Source organism: Schistocerca gregaria, chromosome X (assembly GCF_023897955.1).
Source record: "Schistocerca gregaria isolate iqSchGreg1 chromosome X, iqSchGreg1.2, whole genome shotgun sequence".
Taxonomy (NCBI): Eukaryota; Metazoa; Arthropoda; class Insecta; order Orthoptera; family Acrididae; genus Schistocerca; species Schistocerca gregaria.
This window is the reverse complement of record NC_064931.1, coordinates 54,017,335-54,040,449: the sequence shown is the minus strand read 5'-3', so window position 1 is coordinate 54,040,449 and position 23,115 is coordinate 54,017,335. Positions and strand designations below refer to the sequence as shown.

Below are 23,115 nucleotides of genomic sequence, written 5' to 3'. Positions count from 1 at the left end.
TAGTAGTGGCCTCAAATGACTTATTTGGGGGGGGGGGGGGGGGGCGCAGAATCCCTTTTCGTCTTCGGTGCTTCTACAGGTCACGTTTAAACTCATTCACTCAAAAGTAATCTGCCTTAATTATTTATGCAGAGTTTCCATGTACTTCATCAAATCTGCCAAGCAATTAATTCCTTAAAAACTAATTACACACATAAAAAAAAGTTTTGCATCACCTCGGTTTCGAGAGCTCCGGAACCTGTACGGACAATTGGATAGAGATCAACATAAACATCATTTCCGCCCTTTTTTATTGCTCATGAAAGCCACACATTGCATGTTGTACCACCATATAGCGAGACCTTCAGAGGTGGTGGTCCAGACTGCTGTGTACACCGATATCTCTAATACCCAGTAGCACGTCCGCTTGCACTGATGCATGCCTGTATTCGTCGTGGTATACTATCAATAAGTTCATCAAGGCACTGTTGCTCCACATTGTCACACTTCTCAACGGCGATTCGGCGTAGATCCTTCAGAGTGGTTGGTGGATCACGTCGTCCATAAATAGCCCTTTCCAATCTATCTCCGGCATGTTCGATGAGGTTCATGCCTAGAGAACATGCTGGCTATTCTAGTCGAGCGATGTCGTTATCCTGAAGGAAGTCATTCACAAGATGTGCACGATGGAGGCGCGAATTGTCGTCCAAGACGACGAATGCCTCGCCAATATGCTGCTGATATGGTGGCACTATCGGTCGGAGGATGGCATTCACGTATCGTACTGCCGTTACGGTGCCTTCCACAACCACCAGCGGCGTACGTCGGCCGCCGACATTGCCACCCCAAAACAGCATGGAACCTTCACCTTGCTGCACTCGCTGGACAGTGTGTCTAAGGCGTTCAGCCTGACAGGGTTGCCCCCCAAACATGTCTCCTGCGATTGTCTGCTTGAATGCATATGCGACACTCATTGGTGAAGAAAACGTTATGCCAATTCTGAGCAGTCAATTCGGCATGTTGTTGGGCCCATCTCTACCGCTCTGCATGGTGTCGTGGTTGCAAAGATGGACCTCGCCATGGACGTCGGGAGTAAAGTTGCGCATCATGCAACCTATTGCGAACAGTTTCAGTCGTAACACGACGCCCTGTGGCTGCACGAAAAGCATTATTCAAAATGGTGGCGTTGCTGTCACGGTTCCTATGAGCCATAATCCGTAGGTATCGGTCATCCACTGCAGTAGTAGCCCTTGGGCGGCCTGAGCTAGGCATGTTATCGGCAGTTCCCGTCTCTCTGTATATCCTCCGTGTCGGAACAACATCGCTTTGGTTAACTCCGAGACGCTTGGACACTTTGTTGAGAGCCCTTCCTGGCACAAAGTAACAAGGTGGACGCGATCGAACCACGGTACTGACCGTCTAGGCATGGTTGAACTACACTCAACACGAGCCGTGTACCTCCTTCCTGGTGGAACGACTGGAACTGATCGGTTGTCGGACCCCCTCCATGTAACAGGCGCTGCTCATATATGGTTTTTCACATCTTTGGACGGGTTTAGTGGCATCTCTGAAGAGTCAAAGGGACTGTGTTGTGACACTATATCCACAGTGAACGTTTATCTTCAGCAGTTCCGGGAACTGGGGTTATGCAAAACTTTTTTTGATGTGTGTATTTAACAGCACTAATCTTTATATACGGAGGGTGTCCCACAATTCATCTTACACACTTCTATAGCTGGCAGAGGGGACTTAGTAGTTGAAGTGTTACATGAGAACCCAAGTCTGGAAACTTCATTCAACAACTGTACAGATCGTCGAAGTTGTAGATGCCAGCGCCTGTAAATGTATGTACACATAGGGTGATTCCATGATGATATTACAAATTGTCAAAGATGATTGAGAAGGATAAATGTATCATTTTGAGCTAAGGGTCCCTGTACCGGAAAGGAACGAGTTATAATCGCAACCAAACTGATACTTCTATCAGTGGAATTCATGCACCGGTACTGTTGTTGCCAAGATTGTAGGGAAAGCAGCTTTCAGAGGTGACAGTTTGGACCAAAACAAGGAAAAAACGTCAAATAAACATGGGCTCTAAAATGCTTAGCTGAGGAGCTATGAGAACTTGCTCATGTTCGCTGGTGTGAAACACATCTCCTGTATTAGACAAGTGCTCGTAGCTCATAAGGTGTGCATTTTACAGCCCATGTTTAATAAACTTTTTACCTAGTTTTGGTCCATACCACCACCTCTGAAAGCTGCCTACTCTACAATTTTATCAACAACAGTATCAGCATATGTATTCCAGTGTCAGAGGTATCAGAATGATTTTCGCCTGCAACTTTCGACTCGTTCGTTTCCGAATCAGGAACCCTTATCTCAAATTGATACATTGATCTTTTTATCATCCTTGAAAGTCTGTAGTATCATCATCACCATCATTATAGAATCACCCTGTATATACATTTATAGGCGCAGTTTCCAGAAAAGGGTCCTACGTAAAGCTTGAGCCATTAAGTCCCTTCTACAACCTCTACAAGAGTGTCACCCGAATTGTTAAACATCCTGTGTAATGTTCCGTAGCAGGTATTATACTAGCCACTTCAGTTAGGAGTTCGCATTTATTTCTCACAACGTGACACATACAGTTCAAACTTCGTTTACGACGGTTAACTGAATCGTTCTTAGATCTATCAATGGCAGCGTCTTACGACAAAATTCTCTGTCATTTTACAAACTTACCAAAATTTAACTGGTGCAGTAGTAATACACAGGGTGATTCTTATTAACGTTTAAAAACACCCGAATGAACGTAGACGCCGCTGCGACAATTAAAGACACACGAGACCGCAAATTTCGGGAAATAACTCAAGTTCGTAACAAATCTTTACCATATGACGTCACCAGCGCTTCGGCTTGTCGATCCTACACGAGCCGGTAGGGGCAGCGCTACGCATCGCTGCAAATTTTTGTGATCTGCTGTAAAAGTAGGAGTTACAAAATTGTTCTCGCTGTAGTCACGCAAAAGCTGTACTCATTTTGTGTTTCTTTTCTTTTGTCCCTTTTTATTTACAGACATTTAGCAAAGAACACATAGATCATTTACTGGTGACGACGAAACTCGGAAACTTAAATTCGTTTACTTGTGATTCAACACATTAGGTTTTTGTTGTTCTGTACTTCACAATAAACTAGCGGAGACCCGTAAATAAAACAGAAAATCTTACCTCAATGTAGCCACATAACTGTCTAATGCAGTGAAAGAAAAAATAATGCCTTTCAGAAGCAAGGCTTGAATCCTGAGCCCCACGCGCTGAAGTAGCGCACGCAGACCACGTGCGACAGACCGATAGGCTCAACTGCTGCACTGCACCGACGTCACATGTCAACATTTTTCATCCTCTTTTGGGGTACTTCCCGACATTTGAGGCCGCCTTTTGTCTTAAATCATATGCCTCAGCCGTCTCTTCGGAGTTTTTTAAACGTGAATAAGAATTACCATCTGTAGTATGCTATCTTAACGTAATTAAATACCGAGCGAGGTGGTGCAATAGTTAACATATTGGACTCGCATTCGGGAGGACGACGCTGCAAATTCGCATCCGGCAATCCTGATTTAGATTTTCCGTGATTTCCCTAAATCGCTTAACGCAAATGCTGGGATGATTCCTTTGAAAGGGCATTGCCAACTTCCTTCCATCCTTCCCTAATCCAATGGGACCGGTGACCTAGCTGTTCGGTCCCCTCCCCTAGACCAACCAACTAACCAACGTAATTAACTGAAGCCAACTCATGTCACCTGAAATGGAACTGAAATAATAATACTGCGTGTAGTAATGCCACAGTAAATGCGCTACATGTAACACGTGCGTGTTTTTCAGAAATGGCTCTGAGCACCATGCGGCTTAACTTCTGAGGTCATCAGTCGCTTAGAACTTAGAACTAATTAAACCTAACTAACCTAAGGACATCACACACATCCATGCCCGAGGGAGGATTCGAACCTCCTACCGTAGCGGTCGCTCGGTTCCAGACTGTAGCGCCTAGAACCGAACGGCCACACCGGCCGGCTGCGTGTATTTCACTGACGACAGTACTCATTTCCGAGTCATACTGTCCATAAAGAATTAAAATCTGGGAGCAACTCCACGATGGATTTCTAGGTAAATCAGTGTGCTGACAACAGGGTTCACTCTCTGCCTCCATTTAAAACGCGAAATCGTCCATAAAAATATGCCTTTGTCAATGTTGACCACGCTATATAGTTAAACTGGAATAAAATATATAACTGTGATGCTGCACTGCCGCCCCCCCCCCCCTCCCCCACAAAAATAGTAGAAGAAACGAGGCTTCACAGGTTGATATAGTATGTGATGTTATTCCAGTAATTACAAAATCAAGTGTAATGTCTACAACTTGGCAGTATGAGTTCATTTATCAGCATGACGTCGTACTCCCTCTGGTCCTAATACGTGCATCGATTCGGTTAGGAGAGTGACATAAAGCCGTCCTATTCTGAGGAAACCGGCCAACAATTGTTGTAACTCGTCCTTGATAGCCTATATAAAGGTACTAGGACGATGATATATCTGGGGATTTTGTTGACCATAGGAGCACCTCAACATCAAGCAGATAGTTTACAGACACACATGCCATGTGTGGACGAGTATTGTCCTGTTTGTGTCGACCATGTTCCCGCAATCACTACCAGTTGTGACCTGAAGTCATATCCGATGACTCCTCCCACCATTGCACCAGGAGTAACACGGCTGTGCCTCTCCGAAACAGTTGAAAACTGGTAAAATAATAAACTCACTGTAAAGTAAAAGCTCTTACGTAATTGATGGCATTTCCAGCAAGGTACTTAAAGCTTGTTCCTCACAGATAAGTAGGATTCTCAGCCACGTATGTAATGGCTCTTTAGAGCAGGGTGTTTTTCCCCCGATAGACTGAAATATGCCATTGTAAAACCATGGCATAAAAAGGGGGATACGTCGGATGTCAACAACTACCGCCCAATCGCTCTTCTGACACTATGCAGAGTTAAATCTGACTTTGGCACAGAAGGGGGTAAATTATGCTGCCACAAAGGTCTTTGGTCACCTACCAAACAGCATCAAAAGCCTGACAGATAGTCAACCAACATTTAAAAATAAATTAAGAGAATTTCTAGATGACAACTCCTTCTACTCATTGGCTGAATTTTTAGATATAAATGAAGGGAGGGAAAAAACTAACTTAAGCATTAGTGTTATGCAATATTTTGTGTAATGTAATATCCTTGTATAGACATCTTTCATTAACCTGACACGTTCCACATCATTACGAAGTGTCGTATTTATGATCTATGAAACAAGTATTAATCTAATCTAATGTAATGTAATCTAGGGCATTGGAAGGTCATTGTTGATTACAGATTCCTACATCACAAGGCTTAGAACTGGCATTGTGCATCACTGCCTAGTATACTCTGGTATGAAACTGTACAGTAACATCGTTTGAGAGGAATCTTGATGAGTGACACCAGCCTAGCTTACAGCAAATAATTTGATGGGCCTAGGTGACACCAGGTGCAATTTGGTCCCAATTCCTGCTATTGTCATTATACTGCTACAAATGGCTGATGGGATGATCTAGGAAGGAATCTTTACGGTAATATGCTTCTGAAGGAAGATTATGAGCACGAACATCTTTCTTGGATCACTGACAAGAACACTATTCGCTGCTGAAACATCCATTCCAATGTTTGTTACTATTGTTTACGACTATCCAGCATTCTTCACTCTTGCAATACAATTTAACTGACAATCAACTGCCCAAATTATACTCATTGACAGCACCTTCCCACAAACCCAGTACAATGATTCATCAATGGAACATTCTTAGAGTAAGTGAAATATATTTTTATGGACTCAATGTTTATATTTGTAGTATGTTGTCAACACTAGGTCCACAGCATGGTTGAGACTGTATTTATAGCATTGTATCAGTGTCCTACACAAAAAGAGTGTGTGTGTGTGTGTGTGTGTGTGTATGTGTGTGTGTGTGTGTGTGTGTGTGTGTGTGTGTGTGTCGCACACACGAGAATAGCAAATAACACGAGTGTGTTTTATTCACATTCTACTGGAGTAGGTAACAACAATTTAATAAGTTGAGGGTGCAAGAGAAACCAGTGAGCCTAATAGATGTGACAAGAGTCTCCAAGTGAAAAACAAGGGGGCAATGAGTTCCTTAGAGATGGAGCTCATGATCAGACTGGGAAAGCATGTGGAAGGAAATTGGCTGTGCCCTTTTCAAATGAATCATCCCAACATTTGACTTAAGTTATTTAGAGAAAACACGGAGAAACTAAATCTCGATAGCCATAAGGAGATCTGAGTCATCGTCATCTTTAGAGTCCAATGTCTTTTTGTGATTTTGCATATGTCACAGATTATTTTTAAATATCCAACACATGCAGTCATTTAATGTTATTAATGTAAAAGATTTCAACATCAGATACTCATCTTAGGGATACCAATGGATACTTACACACACCAACAAAAGTGGAATAGTAAATTTTATGAATAAATAGTTTCAACAGCTTCAGAAAGTTTTATATTACTGTGAACCAGACATTAAAAATTAACTGCCCTATGGCTTAATGTTTCAGGTCAAAATCCTTAATGCCTTGTCACTGCTGCATTAGTATCTACTAAAAATCTTTAAAGAAACTGAAGATGTAAATCAAACAGCACATTTGTGTTCACCATAGAAAATATGTAAAAATTTGATATACTATGTATACATATTGTTACTCATGAATATGGAATTGGTTGGTTGGTTGGCTGGTTTAAAAGAGGGGGAGAAGGGACCAAATTACGAGCTCATTGGTCAGTTGTTCTGAAGAAAAAAATGCCACAAGGGTGTGAATGAAACTTGCAACACAAAACAGAATGAAAGGAAAAAATCCCAAGAAAGACTGAAGGGTAACAAACAATTTAATGGACAAAAGTGGACAAGAAAACCACTAAGATGCAAGAAACAGGTAGAAGAGGTTTAAACAAGAAACCAGGTTACCATGCCTGGCTGACCATGAGGATAAAAAGAAAAGCCAGCCGGTCTGCAACACATTAAAACCTCCACCCTGAAAGCACTAGGATAGAGGACACATAGGGACAAAGGAAATGTACTAAAACTTGGAGCAAATGATAAAACTCACCCTCACAAATAAAACGTAAAACTAAAGCTGCTGCTGAGGCATTGTTGCCCAACACCGGGGGCAGGGAGCTGGGAAAGTTAAAAAGTCCACCGTAAAGCGGCTAAAAGTTGGCAGTCCAGCAAGATATGGATGACCATCAATCGTGAGCCACAACGACACTGAGGTTGGTCCTCGCAACGGAGGAGAAATCTATGTGTCAGCCATGTATGGCCAATGTGGAGCCAACAGAGAACCACAGAGCCCCTGCAAGAGGTGCGCATGGAATTCTTCCACACATTCGTTGTTTTCTTAATGGCACACAGCTTGTTGTGCGTACTGAGGTTATGCCATTCTGTCTCCCAAAGCTGCAAAACCTTGCAGTGTAATACTGAATGCAGGTCAGCTTCAGAGAAGCTGATTTCCATAAGTGGTTTCCGCGTAGCCTGTCGGCAAGTTCGTTGCCTGGGATTCCTATATGACCTGGGGTCCAGACAAACACCACTGAATGACTGGACCATTCCAGAGCATAGATGGGCTCCAGAATGGTCACTACCAAAGGATGACAAGGGTAGCACTGGTTGATAGCTTGTAGGCTGCTCGAGGAGTCATTACACAGGAGAAATGACTCGCCTGGACATGAGCGGATGTGCTCAAGAGAATGAGATATGGCCGCCAGCTCGGCAGTTAAAACACTGCAGCCATCTGGTAAGGAGTGCTGTTCCATATGTCCTTCATGAACATAGGACAAGCCAATGTGACCATCAGCCAACAGAAATCAGAAATCAAGAGGAAGTAACAGCACAGAGCTGCAGAGTTAACTGAGTCCTTAGGGTCATGTGAAAGGTCCAGGCAAAGCCACGGCCTAGGTGTACACCATGGGGGTGTTCGTGAATGAACCTCAAGTATAGGTGGTAAAGTCAAGGATTCCAGTTCGGAGAGAAGTAAATGCAATTGTAAGCCCTGACCTGGGCCTCTGATGAGGGAGATGAACCGCTGTGGGCGGGGAAAAAGAGACAGTAATTCAGATGTGCAGGAGAATTACAAATGTGTGCAACATAACTGGCTAGCAGTTGTGCACGCCTAACCTGCAATGGAGGCACTCCAGCTGACACAAGGACGCTTGGTCACTGGACTCATCCTAAAAGCTCCTGTCGCTACGCGAACACCACAGTGGTGCACTGGGTTGAGTAAACGCAATGCTGAGGGTGCTGCTGAACCATACACTACACTCTCATAGTCAATGTGGGATTGAACAAGGGTTCTGTAGAGCTGAAGCAGCATAGAGCAATCTGCAGCCCAGCTGGTGTTCCTCAGGCAGCAGAGGGTACTGAGGTGCTGCCAGCATTTCCGTTTAAGCCAATGCAGGTGAGGAAGCCATGTAAATTCGGCATCAAAAAGCAGTCCTAAGAATCGATATGTCTCCACTATGGTGAGTGGATCATCATTAAGGTAAAGTTCTGGTTCCGGATGAAAGGTAAGATGCTGACAGAAGTTCATAATGCACAACTCTGCGTCTGAAAACTGGAAACTGTGGGCTAGAGTCCTTGACTGCACCTTTGCATGGCTCCCTGTAGATGCCACTCAGCAACTCCAGTACTGGTGGAGCAGTACGAAATGCAGAAGTCATTTGCATACAGAGAAGGTGAGACGGACAGCCCTACAGCTGCTGCTAGACCATTTATGGCCACTAAAAAAGAGAGAGACACTCAATACAGAGCCCTGCAGGACCCCAGGACCCTGGATATGGGGGGGAACCATGGGAGGCGCCAACTTGGACATGAAAAGTATGAAGTGACAGGAAATTGCGATTAAAAATTGGGAGCGGGCCTTGGAAACCCCACTCGTATAATGTGGCAAGGATATGATGTTGCCAGGTCATGTCACATGCTTTTTGTAAATCAAAAAAAGACTGCAGCCAGGTGTTGGCATATGGAAAAGGCTGTTTGGATGGCAAACTCAAGGGACACAAGATTATCAGTGGTAGAGTGACCCTGGCGGAAGCCGCCATGACATGGAACCAGTAGGCCACGTGACTCCAGGACCCAACCCAATGGCCAACACACCACACGTTCCAGCAGCTTACAAAGAACGTTTGTGAGGCTGATGGGCCGATAGTTATCCACATGAAGCGGGTTTTTCCCGGTTTAAGCACTGGAATGATGGTGCTCTCCCATCATTTCGATGGAAAGATGCCATCCCACCAGATCTGGTTGAAGATGATGATGAGTCAGATGAGAGATGTTTAATCATCTGACCATGGATCCGATGTGGCCGAGGAGTTGTGTCAGGGTAATGTGCACGGGCACTGAGGAGCTCCCACTCTGTAAATGGGGCGTTATAGGGTTCACTATGGTGTGTAGCAAACGAGAGGACTTTCCTTTCCATCCGTCGTTTGAGGGCGCGAAAGGCTGGGGATAATTATCCAACGCAGAGGCTCAAGCATAGTTCTCAGTAATTGCGTTTGCGTCAGTAGATAACACACCATTGATGTTAATGCCAGGGACACCTGTTGGGGTCTGGTACCCAAAAAAAAGTCTGATCTTCTTCCAGACTTGGGAAGGTGACGTATGGCACCCAATGGTCGAGATGTATCCATCCCCACACTCCTGCTTCCGTCTTTTGATAAGCTGTTGAAAGGGGGAATTGAGCCGCTTAAAGGTTATGTGGTGCTCCAGGGAAGTGTGCCACTTATGCCGCTGTAGAGCTTGCCAATGATCCTTACTTGCCTCAGTGACTTCTGGTGATCACCAAGGGACCACCTTTAGCCGGGGGTACCCTAAAGACCGAGGGATCGCATTTTCCACCACAATAACGACTTCTTTAGTCGCCTGCTCAACCATCACATCGATGTTACCATGTGGCGGAGATTCAACAGTGACAGCAGAGGTGAAAGTTTCCCAGTCTGCGTGGTTTAAACCCCACCTGGACAGACATCCGTGTGCCTGACACCAGGGCAGTGACAGGAAGATGGGGAAGTGGTTACTACCACACAGGTCGTCATGTGCCCTCCAGTGCATAGATGGGAGAAGTCCTGAGCTGCAAATTGATAAGTCAATGGCCGAGAAACTACCACGAGCCACACTGAAATGTGTGGCGGCCCCAGTATTTATGAGGCAGAGGTCGAACTGAGACAGTAAAGTTTCGACATCTCCGCCACGGCCAGTAAGCATGGTGCTACCCAACAAGGGGCTGTGGGTATTAAACTCTTCTAAAAGTAGGAAACGTTTAGGGAGTTGATCAATTAGTGCAGCTAATACATTCAGGCATACTGCACCATCTGGAGGAAGATATATATTGCAGACAGTTATTTCCTGAGTCGTCCTTATTGTGACAGCCACACTTTCAAGAGGGGTTTGAAGGGGGCACAGGTTCTCTGCATACTGAGTTCAGGACATAAACATGAACTCCAACTGACACACTATTATATTCGCTATTGTTCTTGTAATATCCCCTGTAGCTGCGAAAGGCAGGGGTCCGCATTGCCAGGAACCAGGTTTCCTGTTTCCTGGAGGGCAATGCAGAAAGCAGGTGAAAAGCTTAATAGTTGCCATAGCTCAGCAACGTGGTGGAGAAAACTGCCATCGTGAGACTGGGAAGGCATGGAAAATTCATTGAGGCAGTTTACGCCTCAGGGTCACCTGTTGCCACCGACTTATTGCCTGAGCAATCTATACAAATGTAGATGTAGATGTAGATGTAGATGTAGATGTAGATGTATTCATTGTGTGAGTGTCCAATGCCAGAATCTACACATTATCCCCACGCAGACCTTTTAGGTAGTGATGGTGTGGGTGCCACCGCAATTTCCTTGGTCTTAGGGGTCTTCTTTCTCAACTTTTCTGACTACTCCTTGGGTCTTTGGTTTCTTTGGCTGGGAGGGCTTCACTGATTCAGTCTCCCAGACAGGATGATCGTGAAGCCCTACAACTAGCTGCTTTTGGGCACTTCAGCCACTGGCAGGCGTCATCTTTCCCATTAGGAGAAACCTGAGAAGGGGGTGACCCAAGTGACCCCTTGCTGGCCAGAGGTTCTCCAGCTGAGAAGTGGGGACTGGTGTTGGCGGGGAAGTGCTCCCGAGGTAGGTTGTGCGGGAGCAACTTGGGATACGTGCCCCCCCACCATCAAGGAGAGCTGACTGGAATTCACAGAATTGATGGCGCTACAACTGTTCTCGTAGCAATGGCGTATGAGGAGGTCATAGCCACAGGATGTAGGCATTCATATTTTCTCTTAGTCTCAGAGTAGGTCAGTCGGTCAAAGGTCTTTTATTCCACAATTTTCCTCTCTTTCTGTAAAATGGTTCAAATGGCGCTGAGCACTATGGGGGACTTAACTTCTTAGGTCATCAGTCCCCTAGAACTTAGAACTACTTAAACCTAACTAACCTAAGGACATCACAAACATCCATGCCCGAGGCAGGATTCGAACCTGCGACCATAGTGGTCGCGCGGTTCCAGACTGTAGTGCCTAGAACCACTTGGCCACCCCGGCCGGCCTCTTTCTGTAAAATCCTGCAGTCTGGCAAGCAAAGTGAATGATGCTCTCTGCAGTTGACACAGATGGGAGGCGGGACACATGGATTATTGAGATGTGATGAACGTCCACAATCTCGACATGTGATGCTGGAAGTACAGCGAGAAGACATATGGGCAAACTTCCAGCACTTAAAGCACTGCATTGAGGGAGGGATACATGGCTTGACATCACAGTGGTAGACCATCATCTTGACCTTCTCGGGTAAGGTGTCATCCTCGAAGACCAAGATGAAGGCACCACTGGAAACCAGATTATCCCTTGGACCCCAATGGACGTGCTGCACAAAATGAACACCTCGCCGCTCTACATTGGCATGCAGCTCGTCGTCAGACTGCAAAAGAAGATCCCTGTGGAAGATAATATCCTGGACCATATTTAATCTCTTATGTGGTGTGATGGTGACAGAAACGTCCCACAACTTGTTAAAAGTGAGTAAAGTCCGTAACCGGGCAGAGGATGCTGTTTTGATCAAGACTGACCCAGATTGCATTTTGGACAAGCCAAACTTGTCCTCTAAATGCTCTACAAAAAACTGTGGCTTCATCGAAACAAAGGAGTCCTCATCCGTTCTTGTACATATGAGGTACCGGGATGAATAAGATTGGCTGCCATCCTTATCCTGGCGTTCCTCCAATGGAGTGACCTTGGAGAGGACCGATTTAGGGTTGTACTTTCTTGCATTGTACTGAGACTTGGAATGCTTAGAGACGGCTAGTGAGTGATCAGGAGCAAGTGATGATGTGGTACGCTTCATCGCACGTCATCCAGCATGATGCCACCCACTCCGACCAGGGGCCCTCGAAACTGGCAGCACCTAGCTGCAGCAAAGGTCACCTGGCAGAATGGCCATTGCCGGCAGTCCCGATGCCCCAGAATGACGAGCACCTACTCCTTGGCATACGTACAGAGTTAATGGCGCAGGCATCAGCAGAGTGATCCCTATGTTGTCAGGGAGCTACAACCAACAGGGTGCATGGTGGATCAACCAACAGGGTACATGGTGGCTCCACCACAATGGAATGGCTACTGTGCTGGATATGAGGTGCAAAGAAGTCCATGGTTATCATCAGTGCAAAAAGCAACACTGGATAGTACATGGTGGAAAACGCACCCAAGAAGGCGTCCACGCCCAACAAATGGAGAATGAGCTGGTCTGCAGTGTGACAATGAGAAAGTGGGCCAATGATCTTGAGGCACGATGGACACGATGCACCATGTAAGGCACCCTTCCCCAATTGGCTCGCTCTTTGGGAAAATTTTGAAAAATGGAGTTAATACCCTAGAGGGGAAAATCACATAAAGTCTGAAACGCGAGAGACTGCTTTTAGTCACCTCTTATGACAGGCAGGAATACCTCAGGACTATTCTAATCCCCGGACCTGCAGGGGGAATAGGGCATTCTTTCTAGACAAATTCACAAACAATAAAATGTAATACTAGAGCTGTTCAGTAAAGAATGTACATAATTTTTTTATAGTCATAATTTCTCACACTAAAAGTTAATATTATGATATTCTGTTAGCTTAATGTGCAACAAACATGCTGTAGTAGTTTCCTTGTTGGACTCCTGGTTCCTGCCTGTGAGAGGCAGGCAAGGTCAGACACGTTCAGTATCGCCTACCGCTGCAATGGAGGTAACATGCGAGGAACAATATGCAGCTTTGATATTCTGCTTTTGTTTCAACAAATCTTCGGCTGAGGCCTATACAATGTTACAGGAGGCCTATAGGGAGTCTGTTCTTCCCTACAGCACAGCCCGAAGGTGGTTTAAAATGTTTAAAGAGGGAATACGATCAACTTCAAAGCAATGTGGATCCGGTGCTCCAGTTACTGCTCTTACGGAAGGAAACATCAACATTGCTCCTGTCACTGTGAGAGGGGATCAATGAATTACCTTAAGATCACTTTCTGAAATACTGAACATTTCATTCGGAGCCACTTACACATTGGTGACAGAAAAATTATGCACAACACGTGTTTGTGCACGATGGATTGCAGGACTGTTGATTCCTGAACAAAAGGACATTCACATGCAGTTCTGCATACAGTTAAAGTTGATTTTAGAGGAAGATTCGGAGTGTCTTTCAAATGTAATCACTGCTGATGAAACTTGGTGACATCATTTAATCCTGAGAGCAAACAGCAAAGCTCCATCACCAAGCCACAAAAAAGCAGAGCTGGTTGCTTCTACTGGGAAAGTTACAGTCATCTCATTCTTTATCTCAATGGAATGGTTTATCAGCATGTTGTACCTGCACACACATCAGTAACTGGACAATACTACAAGGATGTCCTATAAACATTGCAAATACATATCAGGCACAAGAGACCACAATTCCGTGAAGCGCAGCCGCATATTGCCAATGTTGTTGCTGAATATCTTGCAGAAATCAACAAAGTGCATCCCTCAACATCCCTATAGTCCAGATTTAGCCCCTAGTGACTTTTCTATTCCCTAAAATGAAGAAAAGCCTTTGTGGGAGGCATTATCAATCATCAGAAGCGGTGGTGAAGGCTGTGGAGGAGATTTTGAAGGACCCCTCAAAAAATGGTATCCAGCATGTATTTGAAGACTGGCAGAAACAATGGGACAAGTGCATCACATTCATGGGAAACTACTTTGAGAAAGACCATCAAAATTATGAGTATGAGTAAAGGTATGTTGTCAAAAAACAAAAAATATGATCATTCTTTATTGAACAGCTCTCGTAATTTGTTAAAGATCTTTAAGTGCCTAGATCAAGGGCACATTAGCAAGAGAGAGAGACAGCAGCTTCCTCCCCCTCCCCCAAACAATAATAGAAAAATTGTGAAATACATCTGCAGAACTCGCAGCATGCCTCTCCACACAGGCAGATGCATCAATCAGTATATGTTTAAAGAGTCAGAATATATCATGGATACTGACCAGTAACACAAGTCCCCAGTGCTATTTGTCATGAAACTTTAAAACTATTTTGCCATTCACCACTCACCTCTTTACAACTGAAAATTGGGTCTGGTGGATTTGGGTTCTAAAAGCTTCTAGTAGTATTGTGTCCTCACTTCATAGCATTTTTCTCTTCGAGTTACATACCAACATCAAAAAATACTAATTATGTCAATCTAGAAATCATTCACATCTATCTGAACATTAGCTGTGCGAGATTAAAATAATACGCATTAATATCAAATCGTATATAAAATATACAGCAAATTTTTTAACAAATTTAACTTTTAGAAACTCTTTCTTGATGGTATTTGTCTGGAGTGCAGCCTTGTACAGAACTGACTTGCATGTGATAAACAATCTAGCAAAGAATAAAACAGAAGCTTTTGAAATTCAATGTTATACAAGAATAATGCTGAAGATTTGATGGGTAGAAAGGATAATTAGTGAAAAGGTACTGAATAGAATCAGGTGGAAGAGCAGTTTATGGAAAATTTAAATGAAGGAGACATCCTGAGGCATCATCAAGAAATAATCAGTTAGGTGACGGGGAACTGTATGAGGAAAAAGTTGTAGATGGTGACCAAGCACTGACTACAGCAAACATGATTAAATGATTGAAAAAGTCAAATAGGGACTCATACAGGAGGGACTAGTGTAAATAGCTGTATCAAATCATTCTTTGGACTGAAGACAACAACAACAACAACAACAACAACAACAACAACATGGATTTATTTTGTAGGAAATTGTTCTTATATTCCTCAAACCCTCCTCCTTTGACTTAACTAATATGTCCTGACCAAACAAAAATGAAACAAAATTATAATCGTTGTACTCTTTCAACAAAAATGTCAACTGAACTGCTTTTGACCACGTGCTCAATTCTGAACTAATTCTGTCATCTTATTTCTACGTAGGTGTTATATGCACACTAAGTTCTCTTTTGAAGAGTTTTCCAAAAACACTTTATTAACAGATTAGCTAATTCAGTTTCAAATTCAGTTCACATGAGTTTCTACAGCTTAATACTTTCGTATTTTTCTACTGTCTCATCAACAATATGCCCAAACCTAAATCAGACTGTACATTCAATGACTCTCACTGAAGGAAAGTCAGTATGTAGTATGATGCTTATTAGACACTGTGTAATCAGCTTCCAACAAAAGAAGAGCAACAGCATTCATGCCGTAGTTACTGATACTGACAGTGTCAGCAGGTTTTCATGTGTTTGAGCATTACACTTTTTAGCAGTGCTACATACCGTGCTCTGATGTTTTATTTTTGATGGGGCATTTTAAATCAAAGTCTCACAATTAACCTATATCACTGATTGACTTGCCATGGATTTTGTACTTTTCCACAGAGTTATATAAGTTGTTCATGAGTTTTCACTTTTTCAGTAGTGTTTTTACTTTAAAAAATTTCTCGTTCACTGATTTATTTACTATGCCTGTTGCACTCACAATGTGATTACTCTTCCTCTGTGATGTGGCTCCTCCAGTTTTAATGCCCTGGACTTGCATTCAGCAGGATCAGGGTGTATGCCCCACCTGGCTATCCTGACCCGAACATTCTATGGTTTCCCATTGCTGCTAATGTGGATGGTTCCTTTGATTAGGCCATGTTATGTTCCTGACATATCTAGAGGTAAGAACATTATTTATATACGAGGGTTGGAACCTAAATAGGGCAACTATTTATTCACAACTGATACAAACGAGTTACATGTATGCACCTGTTACTGCCCTTCAAAGTAGTCACCAGTGTTGTGTAGAACCCATTGCCAGCAATGTGGAAGGTGTAGTATACTCTTAGCAGAGCCTGTTCTGTTGATGGTGCGAATGGAGCGGTCTAAAGCTATGGTGATTCTCGTGTATGATTGTGACAGTGTTATCCTAACACATTATGTTCCTCCATGGCAAACTGTTGTTGGAGCATCACCTGTGACCAGCTTTGCAAAAGAAGCTGTGACACTTTCTGCACAACCCACCCATCAATTTGTTGTACAAAGTCGCGGATGCATACAGCGCAAGCTGTGGCTGCTCTGTTCGGTCAATGGGACTGGGAGTTACTGTACCATCCACCGTACTCCCCGGGCTTAAGTCCCTGCGACTTTGATTTGATTCCGAAGATAAAGGAACCATTTTGTTGAATTCCCTTCTGAATTGTTCCAGAGATTTGACAGGCAGTAGACCGCTCCATTTGTACCATTAACAAAACAGGTTCTGCTAATGGTACTCTACGCTTTCCAGTCACTGGCAATGGGTTTTACACAACACTGCTGACTACTTTGAAGGACAGTAACAATGATTCCTCATCCTAAGAACCAAGGGCATTGTAGACATATAACAAGGTGAACGACTGTCTCTGTTATACACTTCACATATCTGAAATGTGCGATAAGCAATAACTTCTCAGTTGTTAAAAGTCTCCAGCCCTGATACAGTCTCCACTTTATGACCATTTACTAGAGCCACAGTAGCCCAACCATTGCCATGTGCACTAGCGTCAACATTAGTAAGTGTAAAATTCAGTATGCATCCACAAAACACTGAAGGGCCAAGCAGAATAATTTGCGCACCTACTCCACTCTTCGTAGTAATAGCTATATTATCAATAGCTTTATACACTTACACTTACTAATGCAGACGCTAGTGCACATGGTAATTGTTGGGTTACTATGGCTCTAGTTCGCAGTGGTAAAGTGGCGATTGTATCTGGGCTGGAGACTTTTACAAGCCGAGAAGTTATTGCTTACCGCACATTTCAGATATGTGAAGCGTATAACAGAGATTGTGGTACATCTTATTATATGTCTACAGTGCCGTTGATTCTTAGAGCGAGGATTTGTCATAAAGTAAATGAATCAGAGTCGGTGCCTGTATGGGTTAAAGGGGCACTGAATTGTGCAAACATAGAAGTAGTTGTTGGTGTCGCACATTATTATAGGAACTGAAATAAAGTACTTCTCCTTTCCGTATCTCCCATCCGAATTTTTTTTTTTTAAATTAATAAATAAAATAATAAACATTACACAACAGCAAAAAAGAAACCTATTGGATCATGGTAAATGACCCATCCCAAGTCATCCAAATACTGGTCACCAAGAAACATTCACACCTCGGAGGGAGGAACCAAGCCATTTGGGGGGGGGGGGGGGGGGGAAGACATTACACTAGTGTACTATGCATGTGTTATGCAGCTGAGGTTTTGCATGGTGGTCTAGTTTTACAAGCTTCGCAGAACACTAAAATTACTCCCGCTCATTGCACAAGGGGCCAACCTCCTTGGAGGTACGCTGAGCATATCTTTATTTTATATATTTTTATTTATCATTTATATATTTATCTGACATATCTGCCAAAATAGCCTACAGATGAGTAAATAAATAAATGGCTGATCAATAGGGCACTACTACTCTCTTTCTAACAAACCTTAGAACTCTGTTATTAAAAACCTATAAGCACTGATTTCCCATGAGAAATGATACAGTTTACGGATTGTATGGCTCACATTTAGGTTAGTTTACAATATCAAAATTACACAACTATGGGATCATGGGGGAAACTATACCATAAGAAATGGTGGGGGAAGAACAGGCCAATCGAGGTTCCTTTCCCTCTTACAAACTACTAGTTCATCTGAATATGTAATAATAAATTCAAAAGCTCAGCCTGTGTGTATATAATCTAAGTACACTTATTAAATGCACAAAAAATGTGTTAAATGAGACAGCACAATTTGCAAACTGGTCACATATTGGCTCAGTTTCAATGGAACCCAACCTCCTCAACATCTCACAGTCTGTTATGCAGCCACTTCCTGCACTGTGTCCTATACACTATGTCAATATACAAAAGCTCAAAATGAACCAATAAATGACAACAACAAAATATAATCAATGAAACTTAAGTCATCAACTTCTAAGAACTGAAAAAGCAAGGGGCATGCTGTGTCACAAAGATGCTGAAACAACTGAACTAGCAGACACTTTAAGACAGATGAAAACTATCCCATGAAAACCAACTTAGAAAGCAACTTTAGGTGATGAATCTAGGAATATATTACAACCCCTCACATATCATTCCCACAGGGATAGTGGAGACAAGATTAAACTAATTACAGCAAGCACACAGCCATTTAAGTAATCATTATTCCTACAGTGCATACATGAATTGAGTGGAAAAAAAGGCTCTAATAGGTGGTACAATGGGATGGTCCTCCACCATGCAATTCACGGTGCACTGCAGAGTACAGGTGTTTATGTGAAACACACAATATTTATTTTGAAAACAGTAGTATCATGTACCATTACTATCCAGTTATGTTCTGAGGATCAAGAAAGTGGTTTTTACCATTTAGGATACTTTCAGTTTTTAAGGTTGTATATGGTATACAAAATTTTGGTACCTCATCTGCAAATGAATGGCACTGCCACCATAAAACTGTGCACTTACAAGATTACATCCTCATCAATTCTGCAGTCAAAACTTATCACATTTTTACAGTTACTGGAAAGCAGATCACTACATTTATCTACATAAAGAGCTAGTTCCTAGTTCTTGTAAAAGGCCAAGGTCATTAAATCTGACCAGACAGTTTTTTAAAGGCAAAAATACAAGTTAATTGTGCTTCATATTAATGGTATATTAGATATGTGGATACAATTTCACATACATGTTAAGTTTCTTTATTCTGCAGAATGTAATTACAATGTCTGCCTTGAGCACATTTATGAAGAGAGGTTTTTTTTTCCTCCAAGTAAATCACAAACTTATTAAAAGAAACACCTTACACTACGACAGAAAAATACAACATGCAAAAAACAAAGATGAAGAAATAAAAAATGCTCTCCACTACCTTACAAATTTTATGATGTCTAATCTGGACTACGTAGGCCTACAACAATAACAGGGGTAGTTGATGGCTATTGCTTTTAAATTACAGATGAAATAAGAAATGTAAGATTGAACATTCAGTTAGTGAAAGTTGCTGTCTTCCCAACTTATATATTACGATTCTAGGATAGGTCATAAATGTTTGCTCTTTCATGTGCAGATTTAATGGAAAGAACAGTTAGTTATAAAACAACCTGAGTAACAATGTTCTTCGGTATACGGTGGCCGGACTGTCACAGCATCAAGGATATGACCACTTCATCCATAATCTAGGTATATTCAACAGAGCACATATCTTCCTACTAATTATAAGAGTTGATGATGTGCGACATATTACGAGTGTCACCAGCGATCAACTTACAAAAAGGGGAAATTCTATTCTTTTGGAAAAACTGCCATGCAATCAATTTCTCCGCGAGGGGCTTCTAGCAGGCGAAATCAGCAGTAACACAGATCAGATAGCCACAGATGAAGTATAAGACTGAGCAAGGAGTGTGATTGCGATTTTGTCAAACGTTCTACAATGTGTACTATGGTCGTTAATGCGGCAATAACGTTCCACAATGTGTACTACGGTCGTTAATGCAGCAATAAATTACTCCCATAAGAACTGAAGTGTCGTTGTTTACTATAAAAAGGTGTTGTGACAAAAAATCCCCAAATATAGTAAAAAGTATGAAGCATTTTGTCCTGCTGTTTTGCTAGTCGAACTGACAACTTATTTATACTTATAAGCACTAATGACATAGTTCGTCACAATTATGCATGAGAAATAATAATAATAAAAAAAACTGTTGGAAAGAAGATGCGCTTCATTTCTAAACCAACGTTCTAACACCCGAATTACACTGACTCTACGAATATAAATGAAAAATGAGAGAAAACCGTAACAAAGCAAGAGCGCGATCGCAAACACACAAATGTACTCCTGTAAGTTATCGTCACTTCTACAACACTTACGAGTGCCGAAAATGAAACTTGTCTGCTACGATGCTCACCTGTTACGGTTGAAGAACTGATTAATAAAGCGTCCCTCTTCTTGCATACGCAGTAACTGAATAAACACTTATAGTTCAGGAGTTACAATTCCAACCCACTTCAGCAACTTGCACGTGTAGCAATAACATTAAACAGGTTATGAAAATTCAACCTTCACCTATTCCACACAGCAGAAAACATTGTTACGTAATTTCTCTGATCTTACCTATAGATGGCAGTATAAACAAACACAACCGTGCGTCGGTATAGGTCAACAGAGAAAAAGATGCAATTTGCGCGCGCACGCTGGCTAGTGGCTATTGTGTGTGAGTGAGTCGTTCAACATTTATGCGGATGTGTATGTAAGTGGGAGGGGTGGGGGGAAACGTCTGTAGCATATAACCGAAGATAACGCAACTATCTAAGGTTAAAACATTCTGTGACAACAGAAAATAGGCTGGGTTTATTGTGGGTAAATTACCCGAATTAATTACTGTTTGTAATTAAAATAATCCCACAGCCTTTGCAATTTAACTTTGAGGTGTGGACTACTGAAGAGCAGTATGTAACCTCTGAAATGTTTAGTAGGGATAGCGGTTACCGTGGTTTCGGCATGTGAAACGTGTGCTATCGGTACGTTTAAATGCCTGTGTTGATGATTGCATGTATTTTTCAATTATTTGAGCTGAAAGAAAATATGCTACGTTTAGCGTCTATGTCGCATAAATACGGATAAAGCCACTGAAGAACAAGAAAGCTGACATGAGACTAGCTGATTATTTCGGCTTTTGAAGATACAGATTTCAACAATTAAAGAATAGATACAGAAGAACCAGTAAAACGCGATGAGAGTATAACTTACAGTTTATGGTGAAGTGGAGTATTTGCAACAATTGTGAAGTGCTGTTTGAAATGAATGTAAACTTTGATTGAGTTCATTTACTGGAGGGTGTAAATGTCGGTAAACCATACCAAGAGACAGTTATGGAAAACCGTGCTACTGGAAGAACATGACAATTTATAAAATAAACTGAGGAGTCCGGGGTGTCGTATAAGAAACTTGAGGTGCCCTAGAAACCTTCAGTTTCCATGCAGTATTGCTGCAATGACAGTAACCAGCCCTTAAAAGTAAGTGTGGATGATGAAGATGTGAATGGAATGGAAGACAGTTTCCTGTTTGTTGATTTATAAAGACCATGTTTGCGTTGTTACCGCAAGGTATTAAGCATGACAGTATTTTATGGTAATAGGAACAAAGTACAGTATTCTCTAAATATTATACTGAAATGTTACGTGACAGCTTGTATAATTTCCTGAATACGATTAAATTTCCCAAATCCTTGCATTAGAATATGTACGCTGGTAGTTTAAACTGTGTGATAGAAACCCCCGTAATGTTTTGCAAACTTGAAGGAATGTGCATAATCGTAAAATTTCGCCAAACAGTTGTGATGTTAACTGAAACTGAGGAAATTGTGTATTTATGAAAACTGGAAGACAACACTTCCCAGAAGCCTTTCAGTGTATCATCGCCCAGTGTGAAAATAGTATTACTTGTTTTGAGAGTGACGGAGTCATAGTGCAACTTAGCTTTAAGCTATTCACATAACACTCAGCTGCGTTGCCTCCTTCTGACTCTTAATATGTAAAATCTTGCAGGAATCTGTCTCGTAAGATTTGGCACAAATAAATGTCATGGTGAAGACATTGATGAGGGTAATTGACAGTCATTGAATAAATTCAAATTGTTTATTTTTAAACAAGTTTGGCAAACTAACAGCCCACCATTTAAAAAAGAAAGTTCCACCACATTGCTGTAACACAGTGGCATTGACCTCACACAGAATTTATGTTTCCAGAATCATAATGATTAAGATTTCCCATGGTTTCACTAATCTCCCCCCCCCCCCCCTCCCTCCCACCCCTGCTGGGTAATTTCCTTGACGGCAATTTTGTTTCCACAACGTTGTAATGCTGTTGACATATCCTTGTGACTTGGATGTTAGTGATACATTAAAATTTAACAGTCCTTCTAGATTTAGATCAACCAGAAGTTGTGATTCTATCCATCTGCTTTTTGTTAAGCAGATTGTAACTGCAACATTGGTTTTCCAGTAGGGCCCTACATACCCTGCCTCAAATGATTTGTCATACATATTAACAATTAAAGGACTCTTTAGCACTTGATTATCAAACAGAAACAAGCTCTGCTCAGAGGACTTTGCTAAAAATGGTCAGCACTTGGTTATGTTTTCTGTAGGTACAGTTTCTGATTTTCGTGTTTGTATTTTCGTGTCCTTTTTTGTTTTAAAAAAGGGTTAAACCTAGTAGGCTGCAGACATTCTAGATGTTGAATTTGATAAGTAATTGTCTGATTAATCTGGTTATACTAACAAAGCAAACTTTAACTAATGCTATGTACATTCATCTCACTAGCTCCATTGTTCTGTGAGATTGCTGCTGCCACAGGCTCCATGCAGTTGATTGATTTTTGTTTGGTCCCATTTGATTGCATTTTGTACAATGTGTGTACTTGAAATATACAACAAGTCAACTGAAACCTATTTTCTTGCAATATTTAACCTCCTTATTACAACTTATGTTGGTTTAGT

General features: G+C 42.1%; 2 protein-coding genes across 8 annotated transcripts in view; one reads left to right on the top strand and one right to left on the bottom strand.

Moving 5' to 3' along the window:
• Window positions 1-20,817, bottom strand: part of LOC126298875 (tetratricopeptide repeat protein 39B-like) — a 335,246-nt gene extending 314,429 nt beyond the window's left edge. For 2 of the 6 annotated variants that reach the window (XM_049990399.1, XM_049990392.1), the window contains exon 1: window positions 20,730-20,817. The gene's annotated coding sequence lies outside the window, so the exon portion shown is untranslated. Of the gene's footprint in view, window positions 1-20,485 lie in introns of all 6 variants that reach the window. The other 4 variants (XM_049990398.1, XM_049990391.1, XM_049990402.1 and 1 more) reach the window with 4 other exon arrangements.
• A 233-nt stretch (window positions 20,818-21,050) lies between these two features.
• Window positions 21,051-23,115, top strand: part of LOC126298879 (TBC1 domain family member 22B) — a 157,116-nt gene continuing 155,051 nt past the window's right edge. Inside the window, exon 1 of one of the 2 annotated variants that reach the window (XM_049990405.1) lies at window positions 21,051-21,136. The gene's annotated coding sequence lies outside the window, so the exon portion shown is untranslated. Of the gene's footprint in view, window positions 21,632-23,115 lie in introns of both variants that reach the window. The other variant, XM_049990404.1, reaches the window with a different exon arrangement.